Raw genomic sequence first — 22,471 nt, 5'->3', positions numbered from 1 at the left:
GTGTCTGGCACATAGTACATGCTTAACAAATGCCACAAATGAATAGTATTGAGGGGCAGTTACCATTGTATCCTCTACCCCTAAGGGGTAAATAAAATCCTGGAAATAAATCATCTTTGAAGACTATAGCTATTAGACAAGTGAGGAAGTGAAGGCTAGGTGACAGAAAGCCTGGCAGCAAGATGGAGTCTGCCCAGTTTTTTCTCAGTCCTGGGGGAAGGTCTGGAGGGACTGGAGCGGGAGAGAGAGGAAAAGAACTTTCACAGTACTAATAATAATAATAATATTCATTCAATCATATTTATTGAGTGCTTACTGTGTGCAGAGCACTGTACTAAGCAGTTGGGAAGTACAAGTTGGCAACATATAGAGACAGTCCCTACCCAACAGTGGGCTCACAGTCTAGAAGGGAGAGACGGAGAACGAAACAAAACATATTAACAAAATAAAATAAATAGAATAAGTATGTACAAATAGTAGTATTTGTTAAGTACTTACTATGTGCCAAGCACTGTTCTAAGCGCTGGGGGAGATACAAGGTAATCAGGGTTGTCCCACATGAGGCTCACAGAAGTAGCATGGCTCAGTGGAAAGAGCCCGGGCTTTGGAGTCAGAGGTCATGAGTTCAAATCCCGGCTCTGCCAGTTGTCAGCTGTGTGACTTCGGGCAAGTCACTTCACTTCTCTGTGCCTCAGTTCCCTCATCTGTAAAATGGGGATTAAGACTGTGAGCCCCCCGTGGGACAACCTGATCTCCTTGTAACCACCCCAGCACTTAGAACAGTGCTTTGCACAGAGTAAGTGCTTAATAAATGCCATAAAAAAATTCCCATTTCACAGATGAGGAGGCACAGAGATGTGAAGTGACTGCCCAAGGTCACAAGCGGACAAGTGGCGGAGCCAGGATTAGAACCCATGACCTCTGATCCCAAGTCCGGGCTCTTTCCCGGGCCTGGAATGCCCTCCCTCTGCCCATCCGCCAAGCTAGCTCTCTTCCTCCCTTCAAGGCCCTACTGAGAGCTCACCTCCTCCAGGAGGCCTTCCCAGACTGAGCCCCTTCCTTCCTCTCCCCCTCGTCCCCCTCTCCATCCCCCCATCTTACCTCCTTCCCTTCCCCACAGCGCCTGTATATATGTATATATGTTTGTACATATTTATTACTCTATTTATTTATTTATTTTACTTGTACATATCTATTCTACTTATTTTATTTTGTTAGTATGTTTGGTTTTGTTCTCCGTCTCCCCCTTTTAGACTGTGAGCCCACTGTTGGGTAGGGACTGTCTCTATATGTTGCCAACTTGGACTTCCCAAGCGCTTAGTACAGTGCTCTGCACACAGTAAGCGCTCAAGAAATACGATTGATTGATTGATTGATTGATTTCCACTAAGCCACGCTGGTTTGGAGATTACTATGGGTCTGAGGTGAAATGTTTGATCGCTGTTAACAGTTTTGCCCAGTGGACAGAGCCCGGAACCAGGAATAAGGAGACCCAGTTCTAATCCTGGCTCTACCGCTTGCCTACTGAGTGAGCTCAGGCAAGTGACTTTAATAATAAGAATAGTAATAATAATAATGGTATTTGTTAAATGCTTATTATGTGCCAAGCACTGTTCTAAGCACTGGGATAGATCCAAGTTAATCAGGTTAGACACAGTCCCTGACCCGCATGGGGCTTATCCTCTTAATCCCCATTTTACCGATGAGTTAACTGAGGCCCGAGAGACAAAAATCAATCAATCGTATTTATTAATTAATTAATTTATTTATTAAATGACCTTTAAAACCATATCAGAGAGAGCAGTTTATTCCCTTCTAATCGGAAGGGTGACCGTTTGCATTAGATGAATTGAAAAACTTTATTGTATTTTCGACTCCAAGTGGATTTCATTTTGGAAATTTTTCTAACGGAATGATTATGTACTTTGGTCAGATGAACAGTTAATAACAATGTTTTTTAAGTGGTTAATTTATCAAGGATGGGGAGGAACTTCTAGACTGCAGAGGCAGGCAAGAAAGCAGCTGAAATAATGTATTTACCTTCTCTTCTTCTTTTTTTAAATGGATATAACTGCTTTGTCACCAAGCCCAAATCCTTTAAATTATGATTCAGATGGCAGGCAACACAGAATGACAATAATTAAACCCAAGATGAGAAGCACTCACACATATTTTGGAGCATATCTATTCCTTGCTCTATTTTTATGGTATTTGTTAAGCGCTTACTATATGCCAGGCAACTACACCAAGCACTGGGATAGATACAAGCTAATCAGATTGGACCCAGTCCCTGTCCCCCACAGGGCTCAAAGTCTTAATCCCCATTTTACAGATGAGGTAACTGAGGCCCCAGAGAGGTGAAGTGACTTGCCTAAGGTCACAGAGCAGACAAGTGGCTGAGCCAGTATTAGAATTTCCCCCTCCCCACCCCTCCTGCCTTACCTCCTTCCCCTCCCCACAGCACCTGTATATATGCATATATGTTTGTATATATTTATAACACTATTTATTTTATTTGTACATACTTATTCTATTTATTTTATTTTGTTAATGTTTGGTTTTGTTGTCTGTCTCCCCCTTCTAGAGTGTGAGCCCACTGTTGGGTAGGGACTGTCTCTATATGTTGCCAACTTGTACTTCCCAAGCTCTTGGTACAGTGCTGTGCACACAGTAGGTGCTCAATAAATACGATTGAATGAATGAGTGAATGAATGAATGAATGAACTTAGGTCCTTCTGACTGCCAAACCCATACTCTATCCCCTAGGTCACAGTGCTGTTCTTTTAGATGGCAATGATTCTTTTATCTATCCATCGTCAAATAAATAGATTGCTACAAATTCTTTTTGTATCTCCTAGGAGATTTGCCTGAAGGGTGTGGGTTTCTTTGGACTCGAAGAAGTGGCTGAGGGTTGTTGGACAGCTAACAGGGAAGCATCATGGCCTAGTGGATAGAGGAGAGACCTGGAAGTTGGAATGAAAGTTCTAATTCCGCCTCTACCACTCGTCTGCTATGACCTTGGGCATGTCACTTAACTACCCCGTGACTCATTTACCTCATCTGTAAAATGGGGATCAAGATTGTGAGCCCCATGTGGGACAGGGACTGGGTCCAACCTGATTAGCTTGTGTCCACCCCGGCGCTTAGCACGGTGCTGGACACATAGTAAGCACATAACAAATGCAATAATAATAACTATTATTATTACAACAACAACAATCAATCAATCAATCATATTTATTGAGCACTTACTATGTGCAGAGCACTGTACTAAGCGCTTGGGAAGTACAAATTGGCAACATATAGAGACAGTCCCTACCCAACATTGGGCTCACAGTCTAAAAGGTCTAAAAATAACAACGGTCTCAGGTTGTGCAGTAGCTCTCTGGGTCCAAAGACTCCCACTTCATTGAAAATTGTCTTCTTTCCTTACCTTTCCCTCCCTGACAGTCATTCATTGATTCATTCAATCGGATTTATTGAGCGCTTACTGTATGCAGAGCACTGTACTAAGCACTTGGGAAGTACAAATTGGCAACATATAGAGACGGTCCTGTATATATGTATATATCTTTGCACGTATTTATTACTCTATTTATTTTACTTGTACATATCTATTCTATTTATTTTATTTTGTTAATATGTTTTGTTTTGTTCTCTGTGCCTCAGTTTCCTCATCTGTAAAATGAGGATTGAGACTAGGAGCCCCACAAGAGACAAGGACTGCATCCAACTCAATTTGCTTGTATTCACCCCCATGCTTAGCACAGTGCCTGGCACATAGTTAAGTGCTTAACAAATACCACAATCATTATTTTTATTTGAACATTATCTTCAGTAGACTGTAAGCTCCTTAAGGTCAGGGATCGTGGGTATTTATCCTTCTCCCAGCCCCACAGCACTTTAACAAATCTGTAATTTATTTATTTGTAGCAATGTTTGTCTCCCCCCCGGAGATTGTAAGCTCACTGTTGGCAGGAAATATGTCTGTATCGTTGTGTTGTACTCTTCCAAGCACTTAGTACAGTACTGTGCGCACAGTAACCACTCAATAAATATGAATGATTGATTGATTAAGAGAGCACAAACATCTAATCCATTACCGCAGCACATTATATTCCAACAGGCTGGCATTGTCGGACAAGAGTTTCCTAATTCCCTAACGGAGTTCTAGCCAAAACACATAGTGAAAACACATTATGGCACAGCAGAGATTCTTATGTTGAGTAAAATTGTATTCTGTATAATTGAGCATGCTCTGGAGCGAAGCAGAGTTGCCAGACTGAGCCTCCTTTTTCCTCTCCTCCTCCCCATTCCCCCCGCCTTACTTCCTTCCCCTCCCCACAGAACCTGTGTATATGTTTGTACAGATTTATTACTCTATTTTACTTGTACGTATTTACTATTCTATTTATTTTGTTAATGATGTGCATCTAGCTTTAATTCTATTTGTTCTGACGATTTTGACACCTGTCCACGTGTTTTGTTTTGTTGTCTGTCTCCCCCTTCTAGACTGTGAGCCCGTTGTTGGGTAGGGACCGTCTCTGTATGTTGCCGACTTGTACTTCCTAAGCGCTTAGTACAGTGCTCTCCACACAGTAAGCACTCAATAAATATGATTGAATGAATGAATGAATAAAGCTCGGGCCTGGGAGCCTGAAGGACCTGGGTTCTAATCCTGCCTACACCACATGTTTACTGTGTGACCCTTGGGGTACATCACCTCACTTCTGTTGGCCTCAGTTGCCTCCTCTGTAAAATGGGGATTAAGATTTTGAGCCCTGTATGGCACAGGGACTGTCCAACCTGATTAGCTTGTGTCTACCTCAGTACTTGGCACATAGTAAGTGCTTAACAAATACCATAAAAAAAAGGAAAAAAAGAAAGAGCACAGGCCTGTGAGTTAGAGGACTTGGGTTCTAATCCTATCTCTGCCACTTAGCTGCTGTGTAATCTTGGGCAAGTCATTTAAATTCCCTGGGCCTCAGTTTCCTCATCTGTAAAATGGAGATTCAATACCTGTTCTCCCTCCCCCTTTGTGACTAGGATTAGTGTCCAATTTCATTTGTATTGTACTTTCCCAAGCGCGTAATACAGTAAGCGTTCAATAAATATGATTGAATGAATGAATGATATAGTGTTTATTATAGTGTTTATTACAGTGCTGGGCATATGGTAAAGCTTGATAAATACCACGTTATTATACTTATTTCTAAATATATATGTTTGTGTTGGTGTGTATTCCAAGATGAAACTCTAAATTTGGATAGCTTCTGACACTGACAGAACCAGTTCTTTGCTGCAAATCTTGTTCAAAATATATTCTGTAGTAATATGTGGAATTTTAGGAGGTGTGATTCCTATTTTCTACCATGATACATTGCTCAATTTCTCCAGTGACATTTTGTAATGGAGTACAGTATATCAATTTTTTTAACCAGAATCTCTTGTTATAAAACAGTTTCAAAATCGGTGCTGCAGTTTGGCGTTCCTTTATGAATAGCTTATGTTTCATTAACACATTTTGGAAGTTAGAATTGTGTTCTGTGCTTATTGGATGCCTACTAAATTAATTCTGTTGTCAGATTTAGGGAAATTTTTAGTCCTTGTGCCTTTCTATCTATTTTCCTCCTGACACTGGGATGATGAAGTGCGGTTGCAGAAACTTGAAAGTATATAACTTTTGTGGAAAGAGTGAAGTCATCTGGTTGAATAATAAACTAGAAAATGGTGCGAGTCTCTGGGAAAATTCAAATGTGAAAACAGGTGGAAAATTCAGGAGGGAAATCGATCACTCCATCATTGAGCACTTACTGTATGCAGAGCATTCCCGGAATGTGTCTGTTTTTAGTTCTATGTACTCTCCCAAATGCTTAGCAGAGTGCTCTGCACACAGTACAAACTCAATAAATATGATTGAATGAATGAACCCACAGGTCATACAACAAGCACATCAGTAGCAAGTGCAGTCCTTCCTTTTGTCAGTGTCCTTTGGGGTTGACCACTTAAATGTTTGATTTGTCTGCTGTCACTCAAATGTCTTCCCCCTGACTTTCCCATCGCTGTAATAATAATAATGATGATGATGATGGCATTTATTAAGCACTTACTATGTGCAAAGCACTGTTCTAAGGGGCGGGGAGGTTCCAAGGTGATCAGGTTGTCCCACAGGGGGCTCACAGGCTTAATCCCCATTTTACAGATGAGGTAACTGAGGCATAGAGAAGTGTATATGTATATACATACATATACTGTATATATGTATATATGTTTGTACATTTTTTTTACTCTATTTATTTATTTATTTTATTTGTACATATCTATTCTATTTATTTTATTTTATTAGTATGTTTGGTTTTGTTCTCTGTCTCCCCCTTTTAGACTGTGAGCCCACTGTTGGGTAGGGACTGTCTCTATATGTTGCCAATTTGTACTTCCCAAGCGCTTAGTACAGTGCTCATAGTACATAGTAAGCGCTCAATAAATATGATTGATGATGATGATGATGAAGTGACTTGCCCAAAGTCACACAGTAGAGAGCACCACCATCCTTCCTGCTCACAAGCCCATAACCTTGGCGTTATCCTTGACTCCTCTCTCACGTTCAACCCACATATTCAATCCGTCACTAAATCCTCTCAGTTCCACCTTCACCACGTCGCCAAAATCCGCCCTTTCCTCTCCATCCAAACCGCTACCACGGTAATACCGTGGTAATATTTTTCTAGACTGTGAGCCCGCTGTTGGGTAGGGACCGTCTCTATATGTTGCCAACTTGTACTTCCCAAGCGCTTAGTACAGTGCTCTGCACACAGTAAGCGCTCAATAAATACGATTGAATGAATGAATGAATGAATAATACGATCACTCATGCTCAGAATAGTGATTACTGCAACAGCCTCCTTGCGGACCTCCCTGCCTCCTGTCTCTCTTCACTCTGCTGCCTGGATCCTTTTTCTACAGAAACGATCAGTCTGTGTTTCCCCACTCCTCAAGAGACTCCAATGGTTGCCCATAGAGAAGCAGCGTGGCTCAGTGGAAAAGAGCATGGGCTTTGTTGTCAGACGTCGTGGGTTCAAATCCCGGCTCCGCCACTTGTCAGCTGTGTGACTTTCGGCAAGTCACTTCACTGGGCCTCAGTTACCTCATCTGTAAAATGGGGATTAAGACTGTGAGCCCCATGTGGGACAACCTGGTCACCTTGTAACCTCCCCAGCGCTTAGAACAGTGCTTTGCACATAGTAAGTGCTTAATAAATGCCATCATTATTATTATTATTATCCATCTCCGCATCAAACTCCTTACCATCGGCTTTAAAGCAGTCAGTTACCTTGCCTCTTCTTAGCTCACCTCTCAGTTCTCCTACTACAGTCCAGCCCACACACTTTGCTCCTTCGATGTAAATCTGCTCACTGTCCCTCGATCTCTTCTATCTCACCGCCAGCCTCTCGCCCGGTGTCCTGCCTCTGGTTTGGAACCCCCTCCCTCTTCATATCCAACAGACAAATACTCTCCCATCTCCTCCAAGGGGGTCTTCCCAGGCTAAGCCCCACTTTTCCTCATCTCCCACTCCCTTCTGCGTCGCCCTGACTTGCTCCCTGTGCTCTCCCCCCGCCCCATCCCCACAGCACTAATGTACATATCTGTAATTTATTCATATTAATGTCCGTTTCCCCCTGTAGACTATATGCTCGTTGTGGGTGGAGAATGTTTACTGCTATATTGTACTCTCCCAAGCATTCAGTAGAGTGCTCTGCACACACTAAGTGCTCAATAAATATGATTGGCTGACAGAAATTCCCCATGTTTGGAACCATTGTCTTGATTTAAAATTAAAGCTTTGGAATTTCGCTGGGCCTTCTGATCATTCATTCATTCATTCATTCAATCATATTTATTGAGCACTTACTCTGTGCAGAGCACTGTACTAAGCGCTTGGGAAGTCCAAGTTGGCAACATAGAGAGACGGTCCCTACCCAACAGCGGGCTCACAGTCTAGAAGGGGGAGACAGACAACGAAACCAAACATATTAACAACATAAAATAAATGTAATTAAAACCATCACTCATTCATTCATTCTCATTCATTCAATCGTGTTTATTGAGCGCGTACTGGGCGCAGAGCAGTGTACTAAGCGCCTGAATGATGATGATTCTGATTATAGGGGTTGAGGGAGAGTGGAAATGAGGCCTGAGGAAGCCTCTGCAGGCCGGTCTGATCCGGTTGGAAGGAGTTGTTTTGTTTTGGCAAAACCTGTTGGTTAGATTATTGGTACTCTGTTTAGTTGGAATCGTTAACTGAATAACTTTGCCTGCCACATGCTACTGTAGTTGCAGTGTGTTTTCAGGCCATAAAAATGATAATGATGATAATAATAATTGTAATCGTAATGATAATAATAGTCATAATAATAATGGCATTTATGAAGCACTTACTTTTTACCTAGTGCTGTAGTAAATGCTGGGATAGTTATAAGACAATCATGTTTGATAAGGTCCCTGCCCCACACGGGACTCACAATTTAATAATAATAATGATGATGGTATTTATTGCACGCTTACTATGTGCCAAGCACTGCTCTAAGCGCTGAGGTAGATACAAGGTAATCAGGCTGTCCCACGTGGGGCTCACAGTCTTAATCCCCATTTTACAGATGAGGTAACTGAGTCACAGGGAAGTTAATTTGCCCAAAGTCACACAGCTGATAAGTGGCGGAGCGGGGATTTGAACCCACAACCTCTGACTCCCAAGCCCGGGCTCTTTCTACTAAGTCACTAAGTAGGAGGGAGAACAGTTATGTAATTCCCATTTTACAGAAGAGGAAGCCAAGGCCCAGCAAGTAGCAGGTGAGTAACGGAGTCACGATTAGAACTCAGGTCTTCTGATTCACTGACCTCTGCTCTTTTACCTAGGCCTTTCAAGCACAACAAGAGGGATGGGTATAGAGCAATCTTTGCCAATTCCACTGCTTTTTTCCCTGAACCAAACATTTATCTCCTCCAGGGGAGATGAACTCTGGCAATCTCTTCCCAGAAAAGCTTACCAAAAACCTAAAACCCTAGAATCTTTAGTTAGCCCTATAGCATAATTTAATTCAGTCAGTCAGCTGGTCAGTCGGTTGTATTTACTGAATGATTTCTGTGAACAGAGCACCGTATTAGGTGCTTGGGAGAGTATAATATAACAATATAACAGATGTATTCCCTGCCCGTGACAAAATTACGGTCTATAGGGTCAGAAGCGTTGTTTTAGTCCAGAATTTAATTGATTTTACTAATGGTAGCTATGGAGTGCTCACTGGGTTCATCACAGTGTACTAAGCATTTAGGAAAGTACAACCAAAGTTGCCCATTACAGCGTTCCTTGTCCACAAAGAGCTTCTACTTCCTGTTTTTACAGAGTGATAAAGAGGCGCTGAATAGTGATAAAAAGGCGCTGAATCGAGTTCAAAGCATGACTCCAGAGGAGTTATAAAAAACAGAAAATGCCACTTTGTTTTTTAGCCTTTTGGAAATGTTGAAGGTATGACTAATGAATTTGGAGTTGGGAATGAGGGACAATTGTCACGAGATGCAAAGTTTTCTCTAAAGGTGGAAAAGTGCCAGCTAGCTCTCTTGCGGAGTTTGTTACAAGAAAAAGTATTTGGATTGTTCATCACGACAAGGCTTTTTCCCTAATAATAGTAATAATAATAATGCCATTTATTAAGCTCTTACTATGTGCAAGGCACTGTTCTAAGCGCAGGGGAGGTTACAAGGTGATCAGGGTGTCCCATGGTGGGCTCAGTCTTAATCCCCACTTTACAGATGAGGTAACTGAGGTACAGAGAAGTTAAGTGACTTGCCCAGAGTCACACAGCTGACAATTGGCGGAGCTGTGATTTGAACCCATGACCTCTGACTCCAAAGCCCGTGCTCTTTCCCCTGAGCCATGCTGCTTCTTTAGTAATAATAATAATAATGATGATGATGGCATTTGTTAAGCGCTTACTATGTGCAAAGCACTGTTCTAAGTGCTGGGGGGGATACAAGGTAAACAAGTTGTCCCACGTGGGGCTCACAGTCTTAATCCCCATTTTACAGATGAGGTAACTGAGGCTCAAAGAAGTTAAGTGACTTGCCCAAGGTCACACAACAGACAGGTAGTGGAGTGGGATTCGAACCCATGACCTCTGACTCCAATGACAGCAGCCTCCAAAACCTGGGAGCCAGGATATAGGCCACTAATTCCGTAGTCTAACAGAAGTTATTATTGGTTTCTGTGTAGTCTTTTCCTTTTCTTTGTGAATAATAATAATTTTGGTATTTGGTTCTTGCTATGTACCAGGCACTGTACTAAGCGCTTGGATGAATTCCAAGCAAGTAGGTTTGGACACAGTCCCTGTCCCACATGGGGCTCTCAGTCTTAATCCCCATTTTACAGATGAGGTTACTGAGGCATAGAGAAGTGCGGTGACTTGTTTTGTTGTCTGTCTCTACTTTCTAGACTGTGAGCCCGTTGTTCATTCATTCATTCAATCGTATTTATTGAGCGCTTACTGTGTGCAGAGCACTGTACTAAGCGCTTGGGAAGTACAAGTTGGCAATGGTCCCTACCCAACAGTGGGCTCACAGTCTAGAAGGGGGAGACAGACAACAAAACAAAACATATTAACAAAAAAAAATAGAATAAATATGTACAAATAAAATAAATAAATAAATAGAGTAATAAATACGTACAAACATATATACATATATACAGGTGCTGTGGGGAGGGGAAGTAGGTAAAGTGGGGGGGATGGGGAGGGACCATTGTTGGGTAGGGACCGTCTCTATATGTTGCCGACTTGTACTTCCCAAGCACTTAGTACAGTCCTCTGCGCACAGTAAGCGCTCAGTAAATACTATTGAATGAATTAATGAATGAATGACTTGTCCAAGGTCACATAGCAGAGAAGTGATAGGGCTAGGATTAGAACCCAGGACCTTCTGACTCCCGGCCAGAGCACTCTATCCACTGGGCATGCTGCTTCTATTTTCCCTTCCTCGTTCACTTAATTTCATTGTTGGATTTAAAACTATTCATTGTTTAAAAGTTATAATATTTGTACACTGCCTTGTGCTCCCCAGAGTAAAGATACTTCGCAAATATAATAAGACCACTTCTATATTCTTTTAGACTGTGAGCCCACTGTTGGGTAGGGACTGTCTCTATATGTTGCCAACTTGGACTTCCCAAGCACTTAGTACAGTGCTCTGCACACAGTAAGTGCTCAATAAATACGATTGATGATGATGATGATATATTCTCCCATGCATATAAATATAGGAGGATCAAAGAATTAATCCATCAGTTATACTTATTGAACACGTACTATTTTAGAGCATTGTGCTAAGCACTTGGGAAAGTACAATACCACAGAATTAGAAGACATGTTTCTGCCTGTAACAAGTTTGCAGTCTAGAGGGGGAGACAGACATTAATATGAATAATAAGTTTATAATATGTAATTTAAAGATATGTACATAGATGTTGTGGGGTTGAAGGTGGGGTGAATATTAAATGCCCAAAGGTCAGAGATCCAAGTACAAAGACAGTAAGGTCACTGTGGGCAGGGAACGTGTCTATTGATTGTTATATTGTACTCTCCTGAGTGCTTAGTACAGTGCTTTGCACACAGTACACGCTCAATAAGTAAGATTGAATGAAAGAATGAATGCCCAGTAGACACGGAAGGAAGAGCAAGCCAGGGAAAAGAGGCTTCATTCCGAAAGGCCTCGCGGCCTCTTGGTGACATTTTATCACTCAATAAAATACGTATTTCATAGTAGGCTGACACGAAAACATTTTGCTTAGATGATGAAAGCTTTCTTGTCAGTCATCTGAATGAATCATTTAAATTCCTACTTTCTTGGTGGTTTGTAATAGCAGCAAGATGTCAGACAACAGTACTTTTTTCATGACAATGCAATTCCAGCTCTTTAGAATAAAAAAACTCTAAATAAAATAAAGATGATACAGTATAATTACTTTGGAAAGGGTCTCTGTAAAGAAAGTATTGTGGTGTATTGTACAGCTGTGACAAGTGATAAAATCATGCAATAAATGTAGAAATAGAGGTTGGTTACAGTGGTTCAAATTTTTATTTTATTTCATGGGGGCTTTAACCAAAAAGCACTTAAAAATGCTTTTTTTCTCTTGGAGCGGTTCATATTTTCTGGGTCAGTAAGATACCGTTCAGCCCAATCTTCTCTTTTTATTAGAACGTTTATTCTCCTATCTTCTTGTCTCTCTCTTTCCTCATATGCGTTTCACAGAATGTGACTACCTGCAGTGTCAATATTTTATCAACATTGAAAACATCAGAGTAATATATGACCATGAAAATGTGTTACGCTGGCCTTCATCTATGTTTTAGCAGCAACTGGGATATATTTCATTGTACAGCAGTTAAAACTTTAGAAAAAAAATCCATTAATTGTTTTTATAGGAATGACACATTGAGAGGGCATTCAATTTAACAGTTTTGCAATTAACGATGCGTACCTTTTTCAAGTTCTACCTGTCTTTCTCTTTCCCTTCTCACTTGCAGGATTATTGAGCGAATACAATCAATCAATCAATCAATCGTATTTATTGAGCTCTTACTGTGTGTAGAGCACTGTACTAAGCGCTTGAGGTACACTGAGATACGTTTCCTTGGCCAGAAACACTGACAGTAGTTTTGATATATTACATGTGTTAATTAATCAATGGCATTTATTGAACACTCAGGCCTCTGTATTAAGCTCCTGGGTGAGTCGTTCATTTATTTGTTCATTCAGTAGTATTTATTGAGCACTTATATTGTGCAAAACACTGTACTAAGTGCTTGGGAGAGTACAGTATAACAATAAACAGACACATTCCCTGCCTCCAAGGAGCTTACAGTCGTGAGGGGGAGACAGATGTTAAAAAAAAATAAAGAAATGAATTAGAGATATGTACATAGGTGCTGTGGGGCTGGGAGGAGAGGGTAGAGTTAGCAGACTTGTTCCTACCCACAATGAGTTTATAATCTAGAGAAGCAGCGTGGGATGGTGGATAGAGCACGGACCTGGGAATCAGTAGGTCATGGGTTCTAATTCTGACTCCACCACTTATCTGCTGTGTGACTTTGGGCAAGGCACTTTCCTTCTCCGTGCCTCAGTTACCTCAACTGTAAAATGGGGATTGAGACTGTGAGCCCCATGTAGGACAGGGATTTTCTTGTATCCACCCCAGGGCTTAGTCCAGTGCTTGGCACATAGTAAATGCTTAACAAATACCATCATTATTATTATTAGAGGGTTTCAGTCTTACACAGCTTCCACACTTTTTGAAGCTTTTGTTGTTTGATCATTCAGCCATCGAAGTTATTTATTGAGTCCTCATTGTGTGCAGAGCATCCATTTATTTATGTAGCGGGGGGACTGTAAAGTCATCGTGGGAAGGGAATGTGTCTGTTATTGTTATATTGTACTCTCCCAAGAGCTTAGTACAGTTCTTTGCACACAGGATGTGCTCAATAAATACAATCGAATGAATGGATGAGTGGGGAGACAGACATTTAAACAAATTACAGATAAGGGAAGCGGCAGAGTATAAAGATATATACAAAGGTGCTGTGGGGATGACTTGCTTTGCGAGATGTAGAAGAGAAATGCCAAGTTTGTTTTAAGAATCCTGTTTGAAACCGAATCTCATCTACTTGGGCGCTTGCCTCTATGAAATAAAGTAATCGAACCTGGTTTTATAATCTCTTAATACAGATGAGGAAGGAAGTCGGCATTCCGACCATCCTTAACTTGGGAAATCTATTCTCCAGAGAACTATTCAGCTGACTGCCTTTTTTTTTTTAAAGTAAAATGCTGGGAATTCCCACTGGAGACAAATGCCATTAATCCAATTGCCAGCCTCCACATATTGCATTTGTGATTTGATATTTACCTAGTGAGTGTTTGGACAGACGACAGAACCTTAGAATCATATTGTTATTATGGTATCCTATTATTATTATTATGGTATTTGTTAGCATTCATTCATTCAATGGTATTAATTGAGCGCTTACTGTGAGCAAAGCACTGTATTAACCATATGTAAGAGTACAGTATAAGCACTTACTATGTGTTCTAAGCACTAAACACTGTTCTAAGCACTGGGGTAAATACAAATTAATCAGGTTGTACCAGTCCCTGTCCCATATAATAATAATAGTAATAATAGTGATGACATTTGTCAAGCGCTTACTATGTGTCAATCAATCAATCAATCAATCATATTTATTGAGCGCTTACTGTGTGCAGAGCACTGTACTAAGCGCTTGGGAAGTACAAGTTGGCAACATATAGAGACAGTCCCTACCCAACAGTGGGCTCACAGTGGGCTCACAGCACTGTTCTAAGCGCTGGGGAGGATACAAGGTGATCAGGTTGCCCCACGTGGGGCTCGCAGTCTTAATCCCCATTTTACAGATGAGGTCACTGAGGCCCAGAGAAGTTAAGTGACTTGCCCAAAGTCACACAGCTGACAAGCCTGTGACTGACTCCCAAGCCTGGGCTCTTTCCACTAAGCCACACTGCTTCCCTGCTTCCCATATGTGGCTCACATTCTTAATCCCCATTTTAGAGTCGAGGAAACTGAGGCACAAAGACATTAAGTGACTTGCCCAAAGTTACACAGCAGGAACGTGGCAGAGCACGTTCCCAAGCCTACTGGATCTTTCCAGTAGGCCACGCTACTTCCCATTTGGTTTAAATGCCTCAAATGGATTTTTTTATATCAATCAATCAATCAATCAATCAATCAATCACATTTATTGAGTGCTTACTGTGTGCAGATCACTGTACTAAGCACTTGGGAAGTACAAGTTGGCAACATATAGAGACAGTCTCTACCCAACACTGGGCTCACAGTCTAAGAGGGGGAGACAGAGAACAAAACCAAACATACTAACAAAATAAAATAAATGGAATAGATAGAGTAATAAATATGTACAAACATATATACATATATACAGGTGCTGTGGGGAGGTTTATCATGCAGGTTTATGTTTGGGCTCCTTGAGGGGCCAGTTGGGCTGCAGCAGTGAGAGGGTTACCCTCCTTAGCGTGTTCTGAGCGGTGAGATTTCAGTGAGCAGCGAAGCAGCAGAATTCAATTTACAGCAGTGACCTAAGAGGGGCTATTTTTAGTAAGAAAATAGGTCAGGGGACGTAGTAGTGAGTACAGACTGATAAATGAACAGTCTTCTCCTTCACGCAGGGGGCTTGTTTCCCCTTCTAGCATGGCAGCTCCGAGGTGAGAAAGCCAGATTAAACACCATCACATGACCCGGGTGAGAGTTTTTCATTGTGAGACAATCACAGGAGGATCCCATCAAACGTGACTCTCAGTCTCTACTCGTCCACTGAAACAGAGGAAGGCATCCCAGAGATCTAAGTAACGTAGAATTCACGTGTGAAATTATGGCCCCGTTTGAATCGGTTTCCAAACAAAGCGTTTTCCATTTCTTTCTTCATTTCCAGGTTTTTAGTGCATCATCATCATCATCATCATCATCAATCGTATTTATTGAGCGCTTACTATGTGCAGAGCACTGTACTAAGCGCTTGGGAAGTACAAATTGGCAACATATAGAGACAGTCCCTACCCAACAGTGGGCTCACAGTCTAAAAGGGGGAGACAGAGACCAAACATACTAACAAAATAAAATAAATAGAATAGATATGTACAAATAAATTAAATAGAGTAAAAAAATATGTACAAACATATATACATATATATAGGTGCTGTGGGGAAGGGAGGGAGGCAAGATGGGGGGATGAAGAGGGGGACAAGGGGGAGAGGAAGGAAGGGGCTCAGTCTGGGAAGGCCTCCTGGAGGAGGTGAGCTCTCAGCAGGGCCTTGAAGGGAGGAAGAGTCATCATCCCATTTTTGATCGACAAAGTCCCCAAGGAGAACCAGACTTTAGATGGGATGGTCATGATTTGGGGGGGCATTAAAAGTCCTGCTTTTGTGGGGAGGCATTAAATATTCCGCCTTCATTTAGAGTGGTAGAAAGGGACATAATCATAATAACAATAATAATAATCTCGGTATTCGCTAAGTGCTTACTATATGCCAAGCACTGTACTAAGCACTGGGATAATAATAGTATTAATAATTTTGGTATTTGTTAAGCGCTTACTATATGCCCAACACTGTTCTAAGCACTGGGGGAGATACAAGGTGATCAGGTTGTCCCACGAGGGGCTCACAGTCTTCACCCCCATTTTCCAGATGAGGTAACTGAGGCACAGAGAAGTTAAGTGACTTGCCCAAAGTCACGCGGCTGATAAGTGACGGAGACGGGATTAGAACCCATGACCTCTGACCCCCAAGCCTGCGCTCTCTCCACTGAGCCACGCTGCCTCTCCAAGGAGATACAACATAATCAGGTCCCACCTGGGGCTCACAGTCTTAGTAGGAGGGAGAGCAGTGATTGAATCGGCACCTTGCCGGGGAGGGAACTGAGACATAGAAAAGTTAAATGACTTGCCCAAGGTCACACAGCAACTGGGGGGTGGGACTGGGATTAGAACCCAGGTCCTCTGGCTCCCAGGCCCTTGGTCTTTCCACTAGGCCATGCTGCTTCCCAGCCTCAGAGAGCCTTGGCTACAATGGGAGTGTCCCCAAGGAGAACCAGACTTTAGATGGGATGGTCATGATTTGGGGGGGGCATTAAAAGTCCTGCTTTTGTGGGGAGGCATTAAATATTCTGCCTTCATTTAGAGTGGTAGAAAGGGACATAATCATAATAACAATAATAATAATCTCGGTATTCGCTAAGTGCTTACTATATGCCAAGCACTGTACTAAGCACTGGGATAATAATAGTATTAATAATTTTGGTATTTGTTAAGCGCTTACTATATGCCCAACGCTGTTCTAAGCACTGGGGGAGATCCAAGGTGATCAGGTTGCCCCACGAGGGGCTCACAGTCTTCACCCCCATTTTCCAGATCAGGTAACTGAGGCACAGAGAAGTGACTTGCCCAAAGTCACACAGCTGATAAGTGACGGAGCCGGGATTAGAACCCATGACCTCTGACCCCCAAGCCTGCGCTCTCTCCACTGAGCCACGCTGCCTCTCCAAGGAGATACAACATAATCAGGTCCCACCTGGGGCTCACAGTCTTAGTAGGAGGGAGAGCAGTGATTGAATCGGCACCTTGCCGGGGAGGGAACTGAGACACAGAAAAGTTAAATGACTTGCCCAAGGTCACACAGCAACTGGGGGGTGGGACTGGGATTAGAACCCAGGTCCTCTGGCTCCCAGGCCCTTGGTCTTTCCACTAGGCCATGCTGCTTCCCAGCCTCAGAGAGCCTTGGCTACCATGGGAGCGTCCTCACCGCTTAGACTGAAAGTCTTTGTGAGACAAGGGATCCGGAGCAGCAGCGTGGCTCAGTGGAAAGAACCCGGGCTTTGGAGTCAGAGGTCATGGGTTCAAATCCCGGGTCTGCCGATTGTCAGCTGTGTGACTTTGGACAAGTCACTTCACTTCTCTGGGCCTCAGTTCCCTCATCTGTAAAATGGGGATTAAGACTGTGAGCCCCTGTGGGACAACCTGATCACCTTGTAACCCCCACAGTGCTTAGAACAGTGCTTTCACATAGAAAGCGCTTAATAAATGCTATTGTTATTATTATTATTATCTAGTCTGAATTGTTCATCTGGTATCTGCCTCATTGCTTAGCTCAGTAATTCTTACAGAGTAAGTACTTTGAAGCAGTATGGCCTAGTGGCTAGAGCCCGGGCCTGGGAGTTGGAAGGACCTGGGTTCTGATTCAGACTCCTCCACTGTCTGCTGTGTAATGTTGGGCAAGTCACTTCACATCTCTGTGCCCATTACCTCACTTATAAAATGGATTTAAGACTGTGAGCCCTATGTGGGACTGGGGCTGTGTCCACCCATTCATTCATTCAATCGTGTTTATTGAGCACTTACTGTGTGCAGAGCACTGTACTAAGCGCTTGGGAAGTACAAGTTGGCAACATATAGGGACGGTCCCTACCCAACAATGGGCTCACAGTCTAGAGGACAGATTATCTTGTATCTACTCCAGTGCTTAGAAGCAGCATGATGACATAGTGGATACAGCACAGGCCTAGAGTCAAAAGGTCATGGGTTCTAATCCTGGCTTCACCTCTTGTCTGCTCTGTGGCCTTGGGCAAGTCACTTCACTTCCCTTTGCCCATTACCCCATCTGTAAAATGGGGATTAAGACTGTGAGCCCCATCGGGACAGGGATTGTGTCCAAACCGATTTCCTTGTATCCAACCCAGGGCTTAATCCAGTGCCTGGCGCATAGTAAGCACTTAACAAATACCACAGTTATTAATAATGATGGCATTTATTAAGCGCTTACTATGTGCAAAAAAGCACTGTTCTAAGCGCTGGGGAGGTTACAAAGTGATCCGGTTGTCCCACGGGGGACTCACAGTCTTAATCCCCATATTACAGATGAGGGAACTGAGGCCCAGAGAAGTTAAGTGACTTGCCCAAAGTCACACAGCTGACAATTGGCGGAGGTGGAATTTGAACCCATGACCTCTGACTCCAAAGCCCGTGCTTTTTCCACTGAGCCACGCTGCTTCTCATTATTAATTATTAGTAAACACTGCTTACTAATTATTAGTAATTTTAGACTTTTAGACTGTGAGCCCACTCTTGGGTAGGGACTGTCTCTATATGTTGCCAATTTGTACTTCCCAAGTGCTTAGTACAGTGCTCTGCACACAGTAAGCGCTCAATAAATACGATTGATGATGATGATGATAGTAAGCACTAATTATTAGTGCACACTACTTAATTATTAGTAAGCAGTCAATAAATACAATTGATTAAATGAATGAATATCATTATTTTTACCAGTGCCCGGCACATAATTTTGTCTTGTCTTATGCCATTGAGTCATTTCCCACCCGTAGTGACACCACGGACACATCTCTCCCAGAATACCCTACTCTTCACCCGCAATCGTTCTGGTAGTGCATCCATAGAGGTTTTTTTTTTTATAAAAATCCAGAAGCGGTTTACCATTGCCGCCTTCCACGCAGTAAACTGGAGTCTTCACCCTCGACTCTCTTCCGTGCACTGCTGCCCAGCATGGGTGAATTTTGACTTGTAGCAGATTGCCTTCCACTCGCTAGCCACTGCCCAAGCTAAGAATGGAAAGGATATGCCTCTGCTTGACTCTCCCTCCCATAGCTGAGACTGGTAGAATACTGTAAACTCTCCAGATGTGACCCTGAGGGGGGCGGGGAGGGCACATAGTAAGAAAATGCTGTAATGATAATTTTTATTGTTATTATTATTATTACTACTACTAATAATAAATACCATTATACTACCACTGCCCCAAACTTAATGTCATTGGCCTTTCTGATGTGACTGTTTCTGGCCCTAGAATAGTGAGTTGGGTCTCCAACCACACAAGAAAGAAATTCATTCACTCATGGGTGTAGGCTGAGAGTGCCAGAGGCACTACTGCTTTTTCTGCTCAGGGCATGGGAGTATTCAATCGCATTTATTGAGCATTCACTGTGTACAGAGCACTATACTAAGTGCTTGGGAGAGTCCAATAGAACAATAGAACAGATTCTTCCTGCTCACAGTGAGTTAGTCTAGGGGGGTAGAAGTGTTGGCAGGAACCCCGGAGGAAACAGCCTGTTATGGGTTGTCGTTTCCAGCTAATTATTATTAATTATTATTATGGTATTTGCTAAGCTCTTACTATGTGCCATGCACTGTTCTAAACACTGGGGTAGATCCAAGTTAAGCAGGTCAGACACAGTCCCTGTCCCACAAGGGGCTCACAGTCTTAATCCCCATTTTACATATGGTTGTATCCACCCCAGTGCTTAGTACAGTGCCTGGCACATATTAAGTGCTTAACATTAAGTGCTTGTATATATGTTTGTACATATTTTTTTACTCTATTTATTTATTTAATTTATTTGTACATATCTATTCTATTTATTTTATTTTGTTAGTATGTTTGGTCTCTGTCTCCCCCTTTTAGACTGTGAGCCCACTGTTGGGTAGGGACTGTCTCTATATGTTGCCAATTTGTACTTCCCAAGCGCTTAGTACAGTGCTCTGCACATAGTAAGCGCTCAATAAATGTGATTGATGATGATGATGATGATAACAAATACCATCGTCATTATTATTATTATTGTTATTATTATTATTATTATTACAGATGAGGTAACTGAGGTCCAGAGAAGTGAAGTGAGTTGTCCAAGGTCACACAGTGGACACATAGTGGAGCCAGGATTAGAACCCGGGTCCTTCCAACTCCCAGTCCCGTCCTCTGTCCACTAGCCCATGCTGCTTCCCAAGTTGACACACTTCTTTGATCCTCTCTCACCTTTTACCTTCTCAATTCTTTACTCCCACCTCTATCCTCTTCCATTTTTCAATGGGAGAGTGAAAGAGATGGACAGAACAAAAATATGGCCTGTTAAATTTCTTGACACCTATGGGGTGTCTCAAGGAATTTAAAGTCCAGTAGGCTTCTTGCGACTCTTATTAAAAAAATCTTCTATTCACTTCCAATTCCCTTCCAATTGGACATGGGCTATTTAGTTGCAGAACAATACCGAAAAGGGAAGACGAGAAGAATTCTATTAACTTCCAATTCGCTTACAGTTGGACCTGGCCTCTTTAGTTGCACTGCAACACTGAAAAGGAAAGAAGAGAAAGTGGGGACATTTTATGACATATTCACTAAGATTGGACTGTTAGCTTCTACAGGACAGATGCCATTCTACTTCTGTAATCTGTACGACCTCTAGACTGTAAACCCATTGTGGGCAGAGAAGACTGTGAGCCCGTTGTGGGCAGGGATTGTCCCTATTTGTTACTGAATTGTACTTCCCAAGCACTTAGTACAGTGCTCTGCACACAGTAAGTGCTCAATGAATCCGCTGTTGGGTAGGGACCGTCTCTATATGTTGCCAACTTGTACTTCCCAAGCGCTTAGTACAGTTCTCTGCACACAGTAAGCGCTCAATAAATACGACTGACTGACTGAATGAATGAATGCAATTGATTGAATGAATGAATGAATGAATGTGCCTACCAACCCTGTTGTATTGTACTCTCCCAAGCGCTTTTACAGTGCTCTTCACACTTTAATTCATTCATTCATTCAATAGCTCTGCTTGATGGGCAATATGAGATGAAGTGACAGCAGGATATCGAAGCAGCCCCTGTAAGGAGAATTAAGTGCAGTGCTTGGCACATAGTAAGCGCTTAACAAATAGCATAATAATAATAATAATAATAAGGACTGAAACGGGGCGGTTGAAAGCTTCAGGATCAGGATAAACCATGTAATCAATCAGTGAATTGTATTTTTTGAGCGCTCACTGTGGGCAGACCACTGTACTAAGTGCTTGGGAGAGTACAACAGAACAGTAAACAGACATATTCCCTTCCCACAACGAACTTAGAGTCTAGAGGGTAAAGACGCAGTCTCAAAAAATGCGACATAACTGTGGGATGGAGAGAGACCGGTGCCACAGAGAAAACATCTTCCGGGATAGATTCGGGAATTGTTGTGGAGGGATATTTGACGGGGATTAGTGTCGGACCGAACGCGAAACTCGAAAGAGCAAGTTGTTGAAAATAATACCAAGGTTGCGGGCTTCAGAGATAGGGAGGACGATAGTGTCATCAACTGCGATGGGAAAGTTAGGCGGAAGAGAGGATTTGGAAGGGAAGATGAGGAGTTCAGTTTTAGACATATTGAGCTAAAGGTGCCAGCAGGACTTCCATCTGGAGGTGTCCTGGAGGCAGAAGAAGTGAGAGATTGCAGAGGAGGTGAGAGGTTAGGGTTAGCAATGTGGATTTGGGACACGGATCCGCATGGAGGAGGGACCTTGAGTCGTGGGAGCAGAGAACTTCCCCAAGCGGGTGATTGGAAAGTGAAAAGTGAAGGGGGACCCAGAGAAGAGCCTCGAGGGGCACCCCCGTTTAGGAGTGAAAGGCAGAAGAAGAGTCAGTAAAAGCGACCGAGAAGCGTTGTCCAGAAAGGAAGGAGGGAAGCCTGGAGAGAACCGGATCAATGAAACCAAGGTTAGGTAGCGTTTCCAGGAGAAGGGAGTGACAATAATGATGGTATCTGTTATTCCTATTATTACTGAGCACTTACTGTGTGCAAATCCCTGAACTAACCTCTTGATTTTTGTTAAGCGCTTACTCTGTGCTGGCACAGTACTAAGCGCTGGGGTGGATACTAGCAAATCGAGTTGGACACAGTCCCTGTCCCATATGGGGCTCACAGTCTCAATCCCCTTTTAACAGATGAGGTAACTGAGGCACCGAGAAGTGAAGTGACTTACCCAAAGTCACACACAGGGCCCGTGTCCAATCTGATGAATTTAGATCTATCTCAGTGCTTAGAACAGTGCTGGCACATA

The 22,471-nt window shown here is 42.6% G+C and overlaps 1 protein-coding gene and 1 non-coding gene across 5 annotated transcripts in view; one reads left to right on the top strand and one right to left on the bottom strand.

Moving 5' to 3' along the window:
* Positions 1–22,471, top strand: part of SERGEF (secretion regulating guanine nucleotide exchange factor) — a 316,021-nt gene that overhangs the window by 183,496 nt on the left and 110,054 nt on the right. The gene's annotated exons all lie outside the window — the stretch shown is intronic.
* On the bottom strand, positions 19,163–19,300 carry LOC119944290. Its single transcript, XR_005455784.1, has one exon. It is a non-coding gene; the product is annotated as a small nucleolar RNA SNORA7 (small nucleolar RNA).

This window comes from Tachyglossus aculeatus, chromosome 22 (genome assembly GCF_015852505.1).
Source record: "Tachyglossus aculeatus isolate mTacAcu1 chromosome 22, mTacAcu1.pri, whole genome shotgun sequence".
NCBI classification, from domain to species: domain Eukaryota; kingdom Metazoa; phylum Chordata; class Mammalia; order Monotremata; family Tachyglossidae; genus Tachyglossus; species Tachyglossus aculeatus.
The sequence above is the reverse complement of the archived record's forward strand: the minus strand, read 5'-3'. Positions and strand labels throughout refer to the sequence as shown.